The sequence below is a fragment of the Mandrillus leucophaeus genome, unplaced genomic scaffold, assembly GCF_000951045.1.
Source record: "Mandrillus leucophaeus isolate KB7577 unplaced genomic scaffold, Mleu.le_1.0 Scaffold59, whole genome shotgun sequence".
Classification (NCBI taxonomy): domain Eukaryota; kingdom Metazoa; phylum Chordata; class Mammalia; order Primates; family Cercopithecidae; genus Mandrillus; species Mandrillus leucophaeus.
In genome coordinates, this window is record NW_012106363.1 from 646,215 (window position 1) to 654,712 (window position 8,498).

An 8,498-nucleotide genomic window follows, 5' to 3' on the forward strand; every position below is an offset into this window, starting at 1 on the left:
AGTCCAAAAGCTGAAGAAATTGGAGTCTAAAGTTCAAAGGCAGGAAGCATCCAGTATGGGATAAAGACGAAGGCTGAAGATTCAGCAAGTCAGCTTCTACCTTACTCTGCCTGCTTTTTCCAGCCATGCTGGCAACCAATTGGATAGTGCCCACCCACATTGTGGGTGGGTCATCCTGAGGGTGGGTCGTCTTCTCCAATTTCACTGACTCAAATGTTAATCTCTTCTGGCAACACTCAGAAACATGCAGATACAGCCAGAAACAATACTTTCCATCCTTCAACCCAATCTAATTGATACTTAATATTAACCATCACATATGCAGTCACACTCCTTCTTGGGAGATACTGGAAAATGGGCATTTTGACCTGCTTACTCTGCACTGAGTTAGGGAAAATCGTGCCTGTTTGAAACCACCTCTTTCTTTTATTTGGTCACGGGGGACTTGTAAATTCTGAACCTAGTTGGCTCTCAAAAGTAGCTGATTTAAGAACCAGTCCATTTGGTGGCAACTATAAAAGTTGGAGTGCTCAATGTGTGGACAAACTCTTTCAAGGAAGAGGCTGGAGATTTCATTTTATCACTAGTGTGAGCAGTGGGGAAAAGGCCCAGGAAGTGCCTCATGCATGTTCAGGCTCCAGGCAGTGGGGAGTAGGAGAGTTCTTACTAATTACCTGTCATGTCAATTCTCAGATGCCAGCTAGTAAGAAGGCATATTCTGAGACATCAGCTGAGGAAGTGTACAGTCAGATTCCTTCCAGGGAGAAACTAGGATGTGGGCGTTGTTGCCTCCTTGTTCTACACTGAGCCCAGAGGAATTTAGTAGAGAGTGCTTACATACCTGTTTAAGGCAACCACTTTGTTCTCCTTGTTCCAGAAAAAACTCATGGATGCTGAGCCACATTCACTCCTAGGGTGATTTAGGAGTCTTTCTCTTAAGTGAGAGCTGTAAAAGGGTGCTATATGTGTGGTCTAAACCCTTCTCTGCGCAGGGAGAGGCTTGGAGTTTGGGGTTCCCTCCAATTTTAAGGTGCTGTGACCAGGGTAGATTTTTGTGGCATAAGCATGTCTCAGCTTTTCCTACCCATTTTAGATGCAGTGTGTAGGAGTCACTGAACTAGTTCCTGAGTTTTTCTAAGAGGAAATGGACCTGTGTGCAGCTCTTTACTTGCACATCTTTGGGAGGAGGTCAAGTGGGGAGCTTCCTATGCTGCCATCTTCCTGACCTCTTCTCTGCTCATTTCTTTTTAGTGTTAAATAGTATTCCATTATCTGGATGTACCACACTGCATCTATTTACATATTGAAAGGCATTTCAGTTGCTTGTAAGATTTTGTAATTGAATGAATAAAACTACTATGAACATCCATGTGCAGGTTCTTGTGTGGACATACATTTTCAATTCCTTTGGGTAAATATAAAGGAACGTGATTGCTGGATCATATAGTAAGAGTATATTTAGTTTTGTAAGACACCAAAATACCTTCAAAGTTGCCGTGACATTTTGCATTCTCATCAGCAATAAATGAGAGTTCCTACTGCTCCACATCTTCACTGACATCTTGTGTGGTCAGTCCAGGGTCCCATGTTTTGGTCATTCTAATAGGTATACAGAGGTAACTCATTGTCTTAACTTGCAATTACCTGATGATGTATCATGTGGAGCATCTTTTCATATGCTTAATTGTTATCTATGTAGCATTTTTCAGTGAGCTGTCTGTTAAAGTCTTTGGACCATTTTTAAATTGGATTATGTATTATCTTATTGTTGAGCTTCAAGAGTTATCTGTCCATTTTAGGTAGCAGTTTTTTTTCAGGTGTGTTTTCAGCAAATATGTTTCTTCTGCCTGTGGTTCGTCTTCTCATTCTCTTAACAATATATTTTGCAGAGCTGAAGTTTTTAACTTTTTTTTTTTTTTTTTTTTTTTTTTTGAGACGGAGTCTCGCTCTGTCACCGGGGCTGGAGTGCAGTGGTGCGATCTCGGCTCACTGCAAACTCCGCCTCGCAAGTCAAAGTAGCTGGGACTACAGGAGCCCGCCACCACGCCTGGATAATTTTTTTGTGTTTTTCGTAGAGACAGGGTTTCACCGTGTTAGCCAGGATGGTCTTGATCTCCTGACCTCTTGATCCGCCCGCCTCGGCCTCCCAAAGTGCTGGGATTACAGGCGTGAGCCACTGCGCCCGGCCGAAGTTTTTAACTTTTATGAAATTCTGTTTGACAAAATGTTTTCATGGGTTATGCCTTTGAGCTGTACCTAAAAAATCATCACCGTATTTAAGGTTATCTAAGTTTTCTTCTATGTTATCTTCCAGTGCTTTTATAGTTTTTCATTTTACATTTAGATCTGTGGTCCATTTTCAGTTAATTTTTCTAAGGGATATAACATCTATGTCTTCATTCATTCTTCTTGCATGTAGATGCCCAGTTGTTCCAGCAGTATTCATTGACAAGACTATCTTTGCACCTTTATCACGGATTAGTTGATTATATTCATGTGAGTCTATTTCCGAACTCTATTCTGTTCTTTTGGTCTGTTCGTCTAATCTTTCACCAATACGACATTGTCTTGTTTACTGTAGCTTTATAGTAAGTTTTGTAGTCCAGTAGTGTTATTCCTCCATTTTGTTCTTGTCTTTCAATATTGTGATGGCTATTCTGAGTCTTTTATTTCTCCACATAAACTTTGGATTCAGTTTGCAAATATCCACGAAATAACTTGCTGGGATTTTAATTGACATTGCATTGAATCTCTAGATAAAATGAGGAAGAACTGACATCTTGACAGTATCAAGATTGTTTTTCCATTAACCTGGAGTATTTCCCCATTTATTTGGTTATTCTTTTAAATCTTTAATCAGATTTTTATAGTTTCCTCATATAGATCTCATATTTTTTAAGACTATATCTAAGTATTTAATTTTAGGGGGTGCCAATGTAAATGGAATTTTGTTTTTAATAAAGTTATACTTTTTTATTGCTAATATATAGGAAAGCAATTTACTTTCTTTTATTAATCTTCAATTCTGTAACCTTACTATACCTGCTTATTAGCTACAGAAGATTTTTCTTAAATTTTTAAGATTATCTGCATAGACAATTAACTGTGAACAAAGACAACTGTATTTCTTCCTTTCTATCTGTATATATTTTATCCAATTTTTGTCTTATTGCATCAGCTAGTGCTTGTTGTGTGATGTTGAAAAGAAATAATATGAGACACCCTTGCCTTGTTACTAATCTTAGTGAGAAAGCTTCACATTTATCACCATTACTTTTTATGTTAGCTATATTTTGTAAATATTCTTTATCACATTGAAGAAGATCCTCTCTATTCCTAGTTTACTAAGATATTTTATCATGAATGGGTGTTCGATTTTGTCAAATGCTTTTTCTGCGTGTATTGTTAAGATCGTGTAATTTTTTCCTTTTTAGCCCATTGATGTGATGAATGCATTAATTGATTTTTAAATGTTGGTCAGTCTTGCATATTTGTGATAAATCTCACTTAGTAGTGGTATATACTGTTTTATGTACATTGTTGGATTAATTTTCTAATGTTTTATTGAGGATTTTTGCATTTATGTTCATGAGAGTTATTGGCCTGCAGTTTTCTTTTAGTGTCTTTGGTGTTTTAATTCAATTAACAAATTTCTATTGCTGATATTCTCATATATGGTTTCATTTTAATTGTGTTTTGAAGTTCTTGAATACGTTTAAAATAGCTGTATCAAAGATCTGTGTACAAATCCAACTCTCTGAATTCCGGCTATTTTTCATTTCCTGTCTATTTAAATGTCTAATTATGTATAGTTGTTTTCTGGACATTGCAGATAAAAGATATATAGGGTGTTGATTGTAATGTTATTAAATTATTAACATTATTTTGTTTCTATCAAAATTGGTTTAATTTTCTATTGAGATCTCTTTTGTGAACAGAGTTCTAGGACATGCTCTTCCTCCACTGCATCGTTTTTATTCCTCAGTTATGAATTTTCTGCTGACTTAACTGAGTTTGTGATGTCTTCAGTGAGGTCTCCACACCTTGACTGAGATGAAACATTAACATATTGTATTACTACTAAGTCAGTGATAATACTATTCAGCTGTCAGTTCTTGGGCAGCTGTTATCTGCTAGGTCTTTTATAATCTCACTATGTGAATGCCCATACGTATTTGTGGAGTTGCCTTCTTACACAGATTCCAACTTTTTGGATACTCTGTCACAAATTCTAGCTGCCTTGCCTCAGTAGCCGGGAACTCTTGCCTCAGCCACCTTAGCTCACAAAAACTCCTCCACTTTTAGTCCACTTTCCTGCTTGACTTTAGAAAAAGGGTTCAAAGAAAAAGCCAAGGCAATTTTAATATGATTGATAGACTCACCTTACTCTTCTTTCTTCTTTCAAGGGTCACAGACTTGTGTTACTTTTTCAAAGTATCTGCATACTGTTGCTTTATATATTTTGTTCAATTTTATAGCTGTTTTTAGTAGGAAATCAAGTTCAGTATCAATTACTCTGTTTTGGCCAACACCTGAAATCAGCAGCGTCGGTTTTCACATAAAAATTAGCATACGACTTTATAAAACTTACTTTCTTGAGTAGATTACAGCAGACTTGAACAGTATGAGTGAATTTTCATGGTGTGTACATGTGCATTATTTAAATTGTCTAGATATCATGCCGAACACTGTAGCTCTATGTTCTCATGTAGTGCTTTATTTTTCATTTTGTAAAATAGTATCAAGACCACCAACTCTCTAAAGCTGTTTAAGAAATAAAGAAGATAATCCACATAAAATTTCTTTGTAAGCTATAAAGTGCTAATAAATGAAAGTTACTATTATAGGGCAAAAGTAAACTTTTGTTCAGTCTTTGATTACATGTTCCAACAGAAAGAAGCTAGAACTGATTATTCCTAATGACTTTTTCCCCTTTAAAGTTTTACAATAGCATTAAATGGGAGAAAATAAAAGACTATTTTATTTTTACTGAGCAAGGGAAGATGATCTAACTATTCTAAGTTAAAAAGGATTTGGAAGAATAACAACTGTCCTGAAGTGTATATTAATTCCTTAAATGTATGCAGCTCTGAAATTGTAAGCAATTCCATAGACTAGTGCTGATTATTTTACAAAATATTCTAGCACCTTCAAATCCAGGTTTTTGCCTGGTGACTTTCTCACTCTATTTTTTAGCTACTATATAACGTCAGAGTACCTAATTCGTGAAGTCATTAGAAGACATTTAATAATGGCACCAATACTTTTTCTTTCAATATTTAAACCTCTTTCTAACTTAAATTATTCTTTTTGTTGATAATGAGTTATTTTATTTACAAGTTGAATATAGTGGCATCATTTTTTAAAACAATGTAATGAGACATTTAAGAAATGAATTATTTTATTTACCAGAATATTTTCCCCAAGTTTCTCCTTTGGGAGGAAATTAATTTCTTAAAAAATACAAGCCAAATAGGTTAGTCATAATTTTATGATTAAAAAAAATAACAGTCACATAAAAATTTTGGCATGGAACACAAAATCCTATTAGTAGCAAACATCTGTGACAGTCTGACTGGCACATACCATGGGAACCTACTGCAGTGCTAATCATTCTTCTAAGTTATTTTGGGGGATCCGGAGGAGAAATTCTGTTGTCTCAAAAAGGGACATTAACTTCTCCTCAATTTAGCAAAATTAATTTAAATTGGCTGGCAGCTTATCACCCATCTGTAGGGGGTATTCCTAAGAAGGAAAAAGACAAAAGAAAAAAAAACCATTTAAAGAGGTAAAAACTCCATGGTAGAAGAAAGGAGAAGTATGGTAGTCATTAATCAATCTAAGATCATCTTTTTTCCCAGAGCTCTATGAGATATTGTTGCTCTCCATTTTCTCATGCTTATCTCTATTGGCAAAGTGGTCTGAACAGCAGGGGAAAACAACTGCAAAATGTATTGTAATTAATTTTGAATCTTACAGAGAGAGACAGAGTAAATAAATACCACAGGTGCTGTCTCTTAAATGAGGCAAGAAGAGTCCAAATAATCATTAGCCCATAAAACAGGAAAAGGTACAAGAAAGAAGTGGAAAGAGAAGACAGAATGAAGAAAAAATATAAATTTGATATTAAGTATCTCTTGATTAGAAATTCTTATTTGGAGACAGCATGAAAATTCTCTTTGTAATGGGATATTCCAGTTCTGCATGCAAAGATAAAACAAATACATAAAGTTTTTCAATGAGTGATCCTCATTACCATACCAGTACCCAAGCATAATCAATTCCCAGTTAGTTGATCACAATTAATCAACAGTCCCAAGTCAGCTAACAAAACCTCATGACATCTTTTTAATGTATCCAGCAAAATCTATTAGGAAAGAGAAGTTATAGAAATGGGTTGGAATATGTTTCTCTGTCTATTTGTTTTCTTTTTAAAAGGAAGGAGGAACACTAAGACTTTTTATCCTATCAGTAATTTTCATTGACTGAAAAGATGATAGAGTTGCCTGATGCATTCTGAGCCCCATGCAGGTAAATGTTTACACATGTAGATGGGAATTCAAGAGTCTGTTGAGCCCCAATTCTTTTTTGGACACTTATGTTTGTTAGTATTTTTCCTTCCATTTACCCTGCATTTCAGAGCAAAGCTAGATCTATTAAGTGTCGTTTACAACAATGAACAACTTGTGCTAGAGAACCATTATTCAAGTTAGAAGGTAATTTACAGCTGGTCAGAGGAATACATGCTGCTAAATTTTATTTTTTATTAGTACCATATGTGTCATTTCTGGTATAGTTTAGATTGAACTAAATTGAATAGAATGATCTGAGAATATTAGCATTATTTGTCTTTCTGTACTTCTTCCTTTCTTTCATATTTCTTTCCTTCTTTCTTTTAAGAAATACTTTTCAAAAACTACATAAATCATTTACAAAGTAACTTTTGTAATAAAGTTTATTTAGAATTACTCTTATTTCTCTGGCATTTATCTTAAATGTCAATACTGCATGCTACCTATGCCCAGACTTATCATAGAGTATCCAGTAGTTAAAATATGTAAATATTTCTTTGAAAATTTGTGTACCTATTTTTAAATGCCTTTTAACCATATTTTGTTTTTAAATAAAGAACGACATCTACCTTTTTATGCTTAGGTTCAAAGAATTGGGGGGTTTTAAAAATACATATTTTTCATAGACCTCTAAAATCATGAATGTTTCTTCTTTCATTTATCAAATATCTACTGAATAATGTTTGTATACTCAGCTTTTGACTAGCATTTAGGAGTGGATAGAGATGCAAAACAGCCTCTGAAGATATACACAGATATTTGTAGTAAAATGTATCACCTGGGATACTAGATATCTAAACAGAATATATTGGGAGCAAAAAAGTTTTTGTAAATGTTTATTGAAAAGGTGGAGAAATTCCACATAAATTGTTAACATTTAAATCTGGGATTTCAGCGTGAGCTGGATATCTCAGGGAGCACAGGTTGGTGGGTAGGAGTAGGACATGTCAGAAACATTCAACATCATGAGCCTAGGAAAAGAGGAGGAAAGATAAGGGTAAATATATGTATTCATGTAGCAAATAGCTATTGAGCATGAGACTCTGCGCTATGTGCTGGACACTGTTCCTAGGCAGTGGAAATACAACAGTGAGCAAAACAGAAAATACACAGCCTCATTGAACAGAGAGTCTAGGAGCCTTACACTGATTTTTTTTCTGTGAAGGAACTTGAATGTTATTGTAAGGAGTTTTACATTCATTAGATTGAACATTATACACTATTGAGGTTTTATTAAGTTGGGTAGTGGCATGATCAGATGCACATATCAGAACACAAACTCTGTAGCATTTTAACAGATGGACCATGAAGAATGACGAACGGTGAACTGATATTAAAGCAACCTGGAACCAAATTAAAGAAGTCATAGAAGGTGTAGAAAGAAGATAATAAAACAAATGTATTTAGAGGATAGTTTTTTGGGGTTTTTTTAATACACGGGGTCTAATAGAATTGGACTACATTAAACAAATATGAATTTTATATTTCTAACTTAAGTGCCTGAATCTTTCTAATTTGTGGTGGGGTGCTAAATTAACTCCTATTTGTTGAATTTTTTATAGAGAATAAAGTAAATGCAGATTTGGGTGTGAACGTAAAGGAGGAAGATGAGATGAGCTCTAATGCTGAAATGTGCATCATGAGCTATAATGCTGATGTATGTGCAATCTAGAATTCAGGAAAAAAGCCCGAGCTGGAGCCATCTACTGTGTGGAAGTTGAAATTATGAAGACAGAGATCCTGTGTTAAAAAGAAGCAATATATTAGAGATTTTTAAAAGCCGGATACTTAGATGAAGTCATCAGTCTTCTTCTTCCTCTTCTTCTTCTTCTTCCTCTTCTTCCTTTTCTTCTTCTTCTCCTCCTTCCCCTCCTCCTCCTTCCCCTTCTCCTCCCCCTCCTCCTTCCCCTCCTCCTCCCTCTCCTC